The sequence below is a fragment of the Primulina huaijiensis genome, chromosome 2 (genome assembly GCF_012295235.1).
Source record: "Primulina huaijiensis isolate GDHJ02 chromosome 2, ASM1229523v2, whole genome shotgun sequence".
Classification (NCBI taxonomy): domain Eukaryota; kingdom Viridiplantae; phylum Streptophyta; class Magnoliopsida; order Lamiales; family Gesneriaceae; genus Primulina; species Primulina huaijiensis.
This window is the reverse complement of record NC_133307.1, coordinates 11,412,361-11,426,574: the sequence shown is the minus strand read 5'-3', so window position 1 is coordinate 11,426,574 and position 14,214 is coordinate 11,412,361. Positions and strand designations below refer to the sequence as shown.

Below are 14,214 nucleotides of genomic sequence, written 5' to 3'. Positions count from 1 at the left end.
TCGAGTGAAAAAAAATCAAATCCTAAAAATATGGGTAGAGAAGAAGAAGAGGAAGAGTTTGATTTTGGAGGAGAAGAGGAGAGCCAAAATGATAATTGGGGTAGGAATGGAAGAGGTAGAGGAATTGGTAAAGGTAGAAGAGAAGCTGTTCGGGGTAGATATGATGGGAATAGGGAAGATGGTAATATGGGTAGTATTAAGATGAAAATCCCTTCGTTCCATGGGAAATCTGATCCGGAAGCATATTTAGAGTGGGAAAAGAGGGTAGAGTTTGTGTTTCAGTGTCACCACTATTCCGAACAAAAGAAGGTGAGGTTGGCGGTGGTTGAATTTTTAGACTATGCTCTCATTTGGTGGGATCAATTACTCACCACTAGGAGGAGGTACAATGAGAGGCCCATAGAAACTTGGGATGATATGAAGAGAGTGATGAGAAAAAGGTTTGTGCCCAACCACTACTATAGGGAGATGTTTAAGAGGCTACAAACTTTAAGGCAAGGGGTGAAGAGTGTTGAGGACTACTATAAGGAGATGGAAGTAGTCATGATTAGGGCTAATATTGGAAGATAATAAGGCGACGATGGCTCGTTTTCTTTGGGGTTTGAACAGGGAAATCCAAGATCAAGTTGAGCTTCGGCGCTACTTGGATCTAGACGAAATTGTGCAAATGGCCATAAAAGTGGAGCAACAACTTAAAAGGCGTGGAGTGGGCCGCACCAATCAAACCGGAGGTTCATCATCTACATGGCAATCAAATGTGGTGAAGCGTGAGGAGAATATGGTGGTGAGCAAGCCCAAATTTGAGACCAAACAAGAGGCACCTAAGCAAGGAGTGCAAGGTAAATCTGAAACTCCTTCTAATCGATCTAGAGATACTAAATGTTTTAGGTGTCAAGGGTTGGGTCATATTTCTAGTGAATGTCCTAATAAGAGGGTGATGATCTTGAATGACTATGGTGAGTATGAATCTCATAGTGAGGGTGATGATGATGATGAGATGGCTGCATTAGAGGATCCTGACGAGGGGTATGAGGCGGTTATAGGTGAGGCACTAGTGACTAGGCATATCATAAGTGCCCAAGTCAAGGAGGAGGAGACTAACCAAAGAGAGAACTTGTTCCATACTAGGTGTTTTGTGAATCAAAAGGTTTGCAATTTAATCATAGATGGGGGGAGTTGTACTAACGTGACTAGTGTTGAGATGGTGGAAAAATTGAGCTTGCCTACACTAAAGCACCCTCAACCATATAGACTTCAATGGTTGAATGATTGTGCGGAGGTGAAGGTGACAAAACAGGTGTTGGTGTCTTTTTCAATTGGGAAGTACATTGATGAGGTTTTATGTGATGTAGTGCCATTGCATGCTTGTCATATCTTGTTGGGTAGGCCTTGGAAATACGATAGGAAGGTGACTCATGATGGTTTCAAGAATAGGTATTCCTTTATGTTAAAAAGGATTCCATTGTATTACTTCCTTTGTCCCCAAAACAAGTGTTGGAGGACCATTTGAAAAAGATAAAGAGAGATGAGGCCGAAAGAAAGAGTGAACTAAAAAGTGAGGTGGCCTTGGAAAAAAAAAAAAGAAATGGCTGAAAAAAGAGTGATCAAAAGAGTGAGATAGCCATACAAAAGAAAAAGGAGAGGAAAGAAAAGGAGGGAAAAGAAAATGAGAGGAAAGAGGCCAAAAAGAAAACATACATGGCCCAAAAAAGTGAGTTGAAGCGATTGATGCACACACATAAACCACTTGTGTTGATTCTTTAAAAAGAGATCCTCTTTAACACAAGTGATATAGCTGGGTGCCTTCCGAACATTGTTGTTTCACTTTTGCAGGAATTTGATGATATATTTCCGGAGGAGCTACCTCAAGGGCTACCACCATTGAGGGAGATTGAGCACCAAATTGATTTGGTGCTCGGGAGTGCATTGCCAAATCGTCCAGCTTATAGGAGCAATCCGGAGGAGGCTAAGGAGCTTCAACGGCAGGTAAGTGAGTTGTTAGATAGGGGTTTTGTGCGTGAGTCCATGTCTCCTTGTGCTGTACCTGTTTTATTAGTTCCTAAGAAAGATGGCTCATGGCGTATGTGTGTGGATTGTAGGATAATCAATAACATAACCATTAAGTATAGGCATCCCGTACCTAGACTGGATGATATGTTAGATGAGTTGCATGGTGCTTGTATCTTTAGCAAAATTGATTTGAAAAGTGGTTATCACCAAATTAGGATGAGGGAAGGTGTTGAGTGGAAAACTGCTTTTAAAACCAAGTACGGGTTGTATGAGTGGATGGTGATGCCATTTGGCTTAACTAATGCTCCTAGCACCTTTATGAGGTTAATGAACCATGTCTTGCGTGCATACATAGGAAAATTTGTTGTTGTTTACTTTGATAATATCCTAGTATATAGCAAAGACTTGGATGAGTATGTTGATCACTTGAAACTTGTGCTAATCACACTAAGGGCTGAAAATCTATATGCTAACCTAAAGAAATGTGATTTTTGTACAAGCGAACTTGTCTTTCTTGGTTTTGTGGTAAGCTCACAGGGGATACAAGTGGATGAGGACAAGGTAAGTGCTATTCGAGATTGGCCATCTCCTACTACTGTTGGTCAAGTCCGAAGTTTTCATGGACTTGCAAGCTTCTATAGGAGGTTTGTAAAGGATTTTAGCACATTGGCAGCACCCATGACAGCGGTGATCAAGAAGAACGTTCCATTCCATTGGGGCGAGGAGCAAGAGAAGTCTTTTAATACTATTAAGCAAAAATTAATTAATGCTCCTTTACTTGTTTTGCCTGACTTTGCTAATACGTTTGAAATTGAATGTGATGCTTCAGGCGTAGGTATCGGCGGAGTTTTGATGCAAGGGGGACGGCCCGTGGCGTACTTTAGCGAGAAACTCAATGGAGCCGTCCTGAATTATCCCACATATGATAAGGAGTTCTACGCACTTGTGAGGACTCTAGAGACGTGGCAGCACTACTTAAGACCTAAGGAGTCTGTGATTCATACGGATCATGAGTCTCTAAAGCACCTTAAGGGGCAACAAAAGCTGAACAAGCGGCATGCCAAGTGGGTGGCATTCATAGAGACATTCCCCTACATGATCAAGTACAAACAAGGTAAGGAAAATGTAGTGGCCGACGCACTATCACGAAGGTACATACTTTTCTCTACCTTCGAGTCTAAGATATTGGGTTTTGAGCATGTCAAGGAGTTGTATTTCCTAGATGAGGATTTTAAGAGTGTGTTTGAAACATGTATGCATGGTCCACATGACAAATTTTATTTGCATCATGGTTTCTTGTTTAGAGAAGATAGGTTGTGCATCCCTAAATCATCAATTCGCGAATTATTTGTTAGGGAGGCACATGGGGGTCGTTTGATGGGACACTTTGGTGTGGCAAAAACTTTAAGTGCATTGCATGAACATTTCTATTGGCCACACATGAAGCGTGATGTTGAGCGTGTCTGTGATAGGTGCATAACTTGTAGACAAGCTAAGTCTAGGACACAACCACATGGATTGTATACACCACTTCCTGTTCCTAGTGAGCCTTGGGTTGACATTTCTATGGACTTTGTTTTGGGGTTGCCTAGGACTAAGAAGGGGAGGGATTCAATATTTGTTGTTGTTGATAGATTCTCTAAGATGGCACATTTCATTGCTTGTCACAAAACTGATGATGCTTCAAACATTGCGGATGTGTTCTTTAGAGAAGTCGTTAGGTTGCATGGCATGCCTAGGACTATTGTTTCTGATCGCGATGTTAAATTCTTGAGTTACTTTTGGAAGACTTTATGGGCTAAACTTGGCACAAAATTGTTGTTTTCTACTACTTGTCATCCTCAAACGGATGGGCAAACTGAAATTGTCAATAGGACATTAGGAACACTTTTGCGTGCTATTCTTAAAAAGAACTTGAAGAATTGGGAAAATTGTTTGCCATTTGTTGAGTTTGCTTATAATCGTTGCGTGCATTCTACTACGAACTATTCGCCATTTGAAATTGTTTATGGTTTTAACCCTTTGACTTCGTTGGATTTGATGTCTTTACCTGTGACTGAAAGGTTAAACATGGATGGGAAAAAGAAGGCGGAATTTGTTAGGAGTTTGCATGAGAAGGTCAAAGCTAATATTGAAAAGAAGAATGAACAATACACAAAGCAAGCCAACAAGGGAAAGAAGAAGGTGATATTTGAGAAAGGTGATTGGGTGTGGCTACAATTGAGAAAGGAAAGCTTCCCCGAGAAGAGACGTTCAAAGCTGTTACCTAGGGGTGATGGATTATTTCAAGTCCTTGAAAGGATCAATGACAACGCCTACAAACTCGACCAACCAGGTGAGTATAACGTGAGTTCTACTTTTAATGTTAGTGACTTGTCGTTGTTTGATGTAGGTGACGAACTAGATTTGAGGACAAATCCTTTTCAAGAAGGGGAGGATGATGCGGACACGGATGTGCACGTCCCAAGGAAAAGCATGGGATCCCTTAGAGTTACCTGCGGGACCAATCACGAGGGGACGACTGAAGAAGTTTAAAGAGGCGTTACATGGGCTTATGAGCAAGGAAGGAGGACTTACAAGCAAGGTGCAAAGTGCTGAAGGGTTCATGATGCATGGGAATAAGTTTGGGAGCCAAAGGAACACTATTCAGGTGATAAATGAAGAGGAGTCCAGCAGCTTCGGCGCCCGAGCGGCCAAACGTTACCGCCCGAGCGCCACACTTACTGTCCAAGGAGAAAATTTCCAGAACCCTCGGCGCCCGAGCGGTCACATTCTACCGCCCGAGCGCGAATAGTCCAGAGCCTTCGGCGCTCGAGCGGTCAAATTATACCGCCCGAGCGTGAGTCATATTCGGGAAATTATTTGTTTCTTTATTTAGAGTTTTAATTATCTTGGTAACTAGATTTGATATCTTTTGATATGTAAACCTATGATGAACGAAATTTGAAGACACTTTTCAGAATATTATTATTGAGTTTATCAAAGTTTTGAGTTTTCTCTCAACTTTTTCAAGGCTTTAGCTTTCTTTTCAAAAATCAAACTTATCAAAGTTTTTAACTTTGTGGCGTTTGTCGATCGTGCTTGTGCGCATTGTCTTAGACTTGTTCTTTGAAGGTTCGTCATAATTTTCGATTGTTTATCTTGTGATTATTTGTTGCTAAACTTTTCATAGTTTAGAGGTGAAAATACAACACACACACTTGATTCAAAAGATCGAGACAACACGAATTCCTTGTTCGATATTAAATTGAGGGCGCGATTCATATTTAATCGTGTTTGCTTTTATTCGTACGTTGATTCACATCACGATTTATCATTTACTTTAGGTAAGGCTATTCCATTGTGTGATACTATAGGTTATAGTATCCCCAAAAGGAGGATCTATGTTATGCTTGAACAATTAGTGATGTTATACGTTGAACAATATCAGGAAGCTATGGTTAAATCTGTCTTTATTCGTATCTATTATAAATCTAAGGAAAACATGATCCCTTAATCAATAGAATTACCTAATATAAATATAGAAGATATTCTAAATGTTATAGATTATGAAATAGAGTGTTAAACTACCAGATGTCAAATCACTTATTTCTGTAAAGAGTCATACTCCCATTAAAGTAACCACAATCAAAGGTGTGAGACCACAATGTTATCCTTTCATAGTAGCCGATTTAGAGACTATACTAGTCAATAATGTTCATGTTCCTTACGCTGCAGGTTACTTAGTGGTGAAATCAGATGACGATCTTACTTCCAAACCTTCGATACACGCATTTTTCAGTGAAGATCACATACCTTTTTATGATACCTTCGAAGAAAGGAGTGAAAGAATATTACATAATTTTTTCTATAATTTTGAAGTCTCAGTTCTAAACATATATAGTACGTCTTTGAACAATTTATTTGCATAATTTCTCCCGATTTGATGGTATTATAATTCTTAGGTATTTTGCTGATCGTCATAAGTATAAAATCAGAACCTTGTTTAGAAATCATAAGCTTTACGAGTTGAAAATCTATCTTGGCGATAAGTTACTCTTCCGTTCTAAAGATTCATGCACATTACTCCCTACCTCTCTTGCAACATTGGGAAAGACATTATGTCCTGAATTAGGTTCTAAAGGCTCCATCCCACATGAGGATTTGAAAGTCTCTAATCTTCAGTTTCTATAGAGGAATTGATAAACTACCTTCGACATGACATCCTTCTATTAGGTGCTGTGATGTTGAAGGCTCAAGAGGTTAATTGGTCTAAGTATAATATTGATATCGAGGAGGTGATGACATTGTCATCGCTTTCACTTAAAATATTTCGTATGCATTATTTTGATGATAAGACCTTTCCTATCCATATACCTACTCAAAACCAAGATACTTTCATAAGGCGTGCCTATTATGGGGGTCATGTTGATGTCTATAAGTTCTATGGTGAAAATCTCTACTATTATGATGTGAACTCATTAAATCCATATATTATGCGTAATATCCCAACCTTTTATCATGTTATGATATTATTTTATGGTGCGATGTTTAGAGATTATAGTTATTGGATGTTTATGATTTATTTTGATTATCGACAATTTATATGGTTTGATGGTTGAGATATTGTGTAATGGTATTGGTGATTGAGTTTATAGGAAATGGTTATTGGTTATGGTAACAAGATGGTTATTGTTTCTGGTATTATATTTCATAGTTGTTATGGGTTACGGAAATGGATAGGTGGTTGTTGTTATGTTTTGATGGATGATTAAAGGATGTAACTGGATGTTTAGTTCATTGGTATTGCATAGGGTTGGAAAGGGATGGATTTAGTTGTGTTGGTGATGATCATGTGGTGCAGGATCAGCGCCGGAAAGCAGCACAGCAGCGCTGCTGAGCGTGCAGAAGCAGCGCCTAGGAAACGCCACAGCGCTGGCCCAGGCAGCGCCGCACCGAAGCGCGGGCACCGCAGTACAAGTAAAGTGATGTTGTGGCGCTAGGCAAACAAGAAGTGGTACTTAAAAACACGTTTTTAGGCACTAAAGGACTTGTATATGGTATTGGCTAGGGCTTTCTAATCATTTTCTTCTCCTCCCTTATCATTCTATCGATTCAAGCCTTCTTCCCTTCAAGGTTTCTCTCCCTCAAATTTCCTCTCCAATATTTCTTTGCTTCAAGTCAAGGATTTAAGTGTAGTTCCTAGCTTCTTCTATTAAGGTTCCAAGCTTCAAGGTAAGGATACTATTTTGTTTGGAGTTTATAAGGATTTAAGAAGATGATGGATTGATTAATTCTTATGGTTATTGGGGATGATGAATGGTTGAATTCATGTATTATCTTGTAGGATTTCTTCAAAGATAACATAGCAACCAAGTGCTTGTAAGTTGTAAATAGAAACTTTCATTTGTTATAAAAGCCATGTTTATTCATGTCGAGCTCCTTTCATTGTTATATTCTTGACATTGTTATTGATATATATTCATTGATCAAAAGGAATATCCATGAATTTATTGATAAAGGAACTAGTAAATCATTGTGCCTACCAAGTGTGTGTCAAATTGCTTCAATGAAATCCCTATGATTAAAGCCTATGATTGACAGTAAATACATGCATGTCATTGACCAATTTCATGATTATGACTATCTCTCACAGTTATGATATTTATATCATAGAGATACTACTCACAGGTCACATGTCATATGTCACAGAACTATCAATTCTTTTTCTTTAATTCATGTTACGAGATACCATCTATATTGCCTTGATATTTATTGCTCATTGAAGATGGTATCATTCAATTTTCATTTCCTTTGATATAGCCATGTTTCCAGCCACGCCTATGTATATGTATTTGTTATTTACAGCTTTCTACTTACAGAGTTTTATCTCATTCCAGTTAATGTCATGTGATCCAGGTGATAAGAAAGATTGAAAGGGATTGTCCAAGAAAGAATAAGTTTTATGGCATAGTAAAGGGGAAAACTTTTGATCATGTCACTCTTATTTTGGTATAGTGATCGTGAAATTTTAAGGGACTTGTATTTTGTAAATGGAGCCATGGAAACTTTGTGTTGGTTTTTGGTTTTTATGGTGATGATATTTTGGGAATTGTTATGTTAAAAGTTTGAAATTTTGTTATGTGAATGATTTTTAGTTTCTTCCTTTTTCATTCAAATGCTTCCGCGTATGCTATTTAATTCTTTAAATTTGAATGCCATGGGAGTGGGGTGTTTCAATTGGTATCAGACCCAAAGTTCTTCGGGCCATATATGACTTCTTCTATCTAGGACAATCCGGTATGTTTTCGATCCTGCATTTATTGATTTTAACATGATAAATGATATCTTTATTGATTTCGCTTGTTCTTTTAATAGCTTACTAAATTCATCTATTTCATTGCCATTGATATCTTTTTGCTTCTTAGCTATGTTAAAATGAGCCTATGTGTAGGAAATGCCTCTCAAGCAAAAGACTACTGAAGGGGATGATAGGACCTCTACCACTGATAAGACTGTGAAAGTTGTAGATGAATTTAGTAAGCTATTAAAAGAACAAGCGAAAGTTCATGGCGAACAGATTCAACAGTTATTGAGCATGCACACCTCGACCCAGGGTCGTGGTCGTAGAAGAGGTCAAGGCATAACAGAAAGTACTGAAAATAGTTCTTATGATCGATTTAGGCGAATGAATCCTCCTGACTTTATTGGTCGCCCTGATCCACTATTGGCTCTTGAGTGGGTCAAGTCATTGGAGGCCATCTTTGATTATCTGAAGCTCAATGATAGAGACAAGGTGAGTTGTGCAGTCTTTATGTTGGTGAAAGCGGCACATATTTGGTGGGAAGCCACCAAGGTTACAATTAATGTTCGTGAATTAAAGTGGGACGAGTTCAAGGAGTTATTCTATGCCAAATACTTTTCAGGAGAGTTTGAAGCTAAGAAGGTAAAAGAATTTCGAGAGCTGAGACAAGCTGCCATGACTGTCAATGAGTATACTCTCAAATTTGAAGAAGGACGTGTCTTTGTTCTTTTTATTGCTGAGAATGATATAGATAAGGGAGAGCACTTTCTTCGTGGTTTGAGACCCGATATTTGAAGAGATGTTAACATGTCAAAAGTGGTCGCATACCAAGATATTGTTGAGAGAGCATTGCTAGCCGAACTTGATGAACAAGAGATTGCGAAGGAGCGGTAGTTGAGCTGACAAAATTTTTAAGCTAGGGCTCAAGAGGCAAGTACTAGTGTTCGAGGCGGCTTCAAAGGGAAAGGCAAGATGGAGCAACGTAATAAACCTTCTTTGCCTTCCTCAGATACTGATAGACCATTATGTCTTAAGTGTGGCAAGCCACACTGATGCGAACACGGATGCTCAAGCTTCAAGGAAAGCATGGGATCCTTCAGAGTTGCAGGAGGGACCAATCACGAGGAGACGACTGAAGAGGTTCAAGGAAGCATTGCATGGGCTTATGAGAAATCCAGAGCCTACACGGACCCGAGCTTGGACCTGTACACGGGGTCCGTGTCCATTACACTCGAGATGGAGAATTACAGAGCGTACAAGGACCCAAGTGAATTCGATCACATTTGTTCACAAGTTGAACTTGATTGTTTGATATATACAAATACAAAGCTTGCGCACGCTTTCGAGAGAACTATCAAATGCGAGTGAAAACACTTGAGTGCGAGCGTTATTTCTTTGGAGTAACTGGTGAGTATTTGTTGTGAGCAAAAAAAAATAAGAGTAGAGACGAGTGAATTTTCTTTGGAGTGACCGTGTGAATCTGGGTGAGGAAGATTTTGTTTTCTACTAACGTTTTCTTTCAGGTACAAATCTGAAATTAAATGGAAAGAAGGGTAGGAGATAATTCGAACCAAGGTTTCTATAAGGTTCAAATGGAGGCATGATTCGGTCATTTTAGTAGGATGATGAGGACCGAATTGGAGCCCTTACATGAGAGGTTGGATAAACTTGAAGTTAGTACTAGTGGTAGTATGTATACGCCTAAAGATTTGGGTAGAGGAGGAGAAGAAGAGGAATATGATTTGGGAGGAGACGAGGAGAGCCAAAATGAGAATTGGGGTAGGAATGGAAGAGGTAGCGGATTTGGGAGAGGAAAAAGAGAATCCGAGCAGGGTAGATACAATGATGGGCATAGGAAAGATGGTAATATACGTAGTATTAAGATTAAAATTCCATCATTCCATGGGAATCTGACCCGGAGGCAAATTTAGAATGGGAAAAGAGGGTAGAGTTTGTGTTTGAATGTCACCACTTCTCCGAACAAAAAAAGGTTAGATTGGCGTTGGTTGAATTTCTAGACTATGCTCTCATTTTGTGGGATCAACTAGAGACCACTAGTAGGAGGTATAATGAGAGACCCATTGAAACTTGGGATGAAATGAAGAGGGTCACGAGGAAGAGGTTTGTGCCCATCAGTATTATACAGAGATGTTTAAGAAGCTACAAACTTTGAGGCAAGGGGTAAAGAGTGTTGAGGACTACTATAAGGAGATGGAAGTAGTCATGATTAGAGCCAATATAGAGGAAGATAGTGAGGCGACCATGGCACGTTTTCTTTGTGGTTTGTACAGGGAAATACAAGATCAAGTGGAGCTTAGGCACTACTTGGATCTAGACGAGATGGTGCAAATGGCCATAAAGGTGGAGCAACAACTCAAGAGGCGAGGAGTTGGCCGCACCAACCAAACTGGGGTTCGTCATGTTCTTGGCGACCAAATGTGGCGAAACGCGATGAAAGTAAAGTGGTGGCCAAGCCCAAAGTAGACATTAAACAGGAGGCGCCTAAGCAACAATTTTGTGCCAAGTTTAGCCCATAAAGTCTTCCAAAAGTAACTCAAGAATTTAACATCACGGTCAGAAACAATAGTCCTAGGCATGCCATGCAACCTAACGACTTCTCTAAAGAACAAATCCGCAATGTGAGACGCATCATCAGTTTTGTGACAAGCAACGAAATGTGTCATCTTAGAGAATCTATCAACAACAACAAATATTGAATCCCTCCCCTTCTTAGTCCTAGGCAACCCCAAAACAAAGTCCATAGAAATGTCAACCCAAGGCTCACTAGGAACAGGAAGTGGTGTATACAATCCATGTGGTTGTGTCCTAGACTTAGCTTGTCTACAAGTTATGCACTTATCGCAAACACGCTCAACATCACGCTTCATGTGTGGCCAATAGAAATGTTCATGCAATGCACTTAAAGTTTTTGCCACACCAAAGTGTCCCATCAAACCACCCCCATGTGCCTCCCTAACAAGTAATTCACGAACGGATGATCTAGGGATGCACAACCTATCTTCTCTAAACAAGAAACCATTATGCAAATAGAATTTATCATGTGGACCATGCATACAAGTTTCAAACTCATTCTTAAAATCGTCATCTAGCACATACAACTCCTTGACATGCTCAAACCCCAATATTTTAGACTCCAAGGTAGAGAAAAGTAAGTACCTTCGTGATAGTGCGTCGGCCACTATATTTTCCTTACCTTGTTTGTACTTTATTATGTAGGGGAATGTCTCTATGAATGCCACCCACTTGGCATGCCGCTTGTTCAGCTTCTGTTGTCCCTTAAGGTGCTTTAGAGACTCATGATCCGTATGAATCACAAACTCCTTAGGCCTCAAGTAGTGCTGCCACGTCTCTAGAGTCCTCACAAGTGCGTAGAACTCCTTATCATACGTGGGATAGTTCAGGGCGGCTCCATTGAGTTTCTCGCTAAAGTACGCCACGGGCCGTCCCCCTTGCATCAAAACTCCGCCGATACCTACGCCTGAAGCATCACATTCAATTTCAAACGTATTAGCAAAGTCAGGCAAAACAAGTAAAGGAGCATTAATTAATTTTTGCTTAATAGTATTAAAAGACTTCTCTTGCTCCTCGCCCCAATGGAATGGAACGTTCTTCTTGATCACCGCTGTCATGGGTGCTGCCAATGTGCTAAAATCCTTTACAAACCTCCTATAGAAGCTTGCAAGTCCATGAAAACTTCGGACTTGACCAACAGTAGTAGGCGATGGCCAATCTCGAATAGCACTTACCTTGTCCTCATCCACTTGTATCCCCTGTGAGCTTACCACAAAACCAAGGAAGACAAGTTTGCTTGTACAAAAATCACATTTCTTTAGGTTAGCATATAGATTTTCAGCCCTTAGTGTGATTAGCACAAGTTTCAAGTGATCAACATGCTCATCCAAGTCTTTGCTATATACTAGGATATCATCAAAGTAAACAACAACAAATTTCCCTATGTATGCACGCAAGACATGGTTCATTAACCTCATAAAGGTGCTAGGAGCGTTAGTTAAGCCAAATGGCATCACCATCCACTCATACAACCCGTACTTGGTTTTAAAAGCAGTTTTCCACTCATCACCTTCCCTCATCCTAATTTGGTGATAACCACTTTTCAAATCAATTTTGCTAAAGATACAAGCACCATGCAATTCATCTAACATATCATCTAGTCTAGGTATGGGATGCCTATACTTAATGGTGATGTTATTGATTGCCCTACAATCCACACACATACGCCATGAACCATCTTTCTTAGGAACTAACAAAACAGGCACAGCACAAGGGGACATGGACTCACGCACAAAACCCATATCTAACAACTCACTTACCTGTCGTTGAAGCTCCTTAGCCTCCTCCGGATTGCTCCTATAAGCCGGACGATTTGGTAATGCACTCCCGGGCACCAAATCAATTTGGTGCTCAATCCCCCTCAATGGTGGTAGCCCTTGAGGTAGCTCCTCCGGAAATATATCATCAAATTCCTGCAAAAGTGAAACAACAATGCTCGGAAGGGACCCGGCTATATCACTTGTGTTAAAGAGGATCTCTTTATAAAGAATCAACACAAGTGGTTCACGTGTGTGCATCAATTGCTTCAACTCCTTTTTTTGGGCCATGTATGTTTTCTTTTTGGCCTCTTTCCTCTCATTTTCTTTTCCCTCATTTTCTTTCCTCTCCTTTTTCTTTTGTATGGCTATCTCACTTTTTTTGTCACTCTTTTTTTCAGCCATTTCATTTTTATCTTCAAAGGCCATCTCACTTTTTAATTTACTCTTTTTTTCGGCCTCATCTCTCCTCTTTTTTTTTTCAATTGGTCCTACAACACTTGCTTTGGGGACAAAGGAAGTAAAACAATGGACTCCTTTTTCAACACAAATGAGTACTTGTTCTTTAACCCATCATGTGTCACTCGCTTATCATATTGCCAAGGTCTACCCAACTAGATATGACAAGCATGCATAGGTACCACATCACACAAGACCTCATCCACATACCTCCCAATAGAAAAAGGCACTAGCACGTGTTTTGTCACCTTCACTTCCGCACAATCATTCAACAATTGAAGCCTATATGGTTGAGGATGCTTTAATGTAGGTAAACCCAATTTCTCGACCATCTCACGACTAGCCACATTAGTACAACTCCCCCCCATCTATGATTAAGCTGCAAACCTTTTGATTTACAAAACATCTAGTATGGAATAAGTTTTCCCTTTGGTTAGTCTCCTCCTCCTTGACTTGGGCACTCATGATACGCCTAGTCACTAGAGCTTCTCCAATAACCGCCTCATAACCCTCGTCAGGATTCTCTAATGCAGGCATCTCATCATCATCATCACCCTCCCTATGAGATTCATACTCACCATAGTCATTCAAGATCATCACCCTCTTCTCACGACATTCACTAGAAATATGACTTAACCCTTGACACCTAAAACATTTAGTATCCCTAGAGCGATTAGAAGGAGTTTCAGATTTACCTTGCACTCCTTGCTTAGGCGACTCTTGTTTGGTCTCAAATTTGGGCTTGGTCACCACCTTATTCTCCTCTCGCTTCGTCACATTTGATCTCCAAGAAGATGATGAACCTCCAGTTTGATTGGTGCGGCCAACTCCACGCCTTTTGAGTTGTTGCTCCACTTTTATGGCCATTTGCACCATCTCGTCAAGATCCAAGTAGTTCCGAAGCTCAACTTGAACTTGGATTTCCCTGTTTAAACCACATAGAAAACGTGACATGGTTGCCTCATTATCCTCCTCAATATTGGCCCTAATCATGACTACTTCCATCTCCTTATAGTAGTCCTCAACACTCTTCACCCCTTGCCTTAAAGTTTGTAGTCTCTTAAACATCTCCCTATAGTAGTGGTTGGCACAAATCTTTTTCTCATCACTCTC

General features: G+C 40.0%; 1 pseudogene; it reads left to right on the top strand.

Annotated features, from left to right (window-relative positions):
• Positions 1-417: 417 nt before the first annotated feature.
• On the top strand, positions 418-6,889 carry LOC140956483 (uncharacterized; annotated as a pseudogene).
• The last annotated feature ends 7,325 nt before the right edge of the window (positions 6,890-14,214 follow it).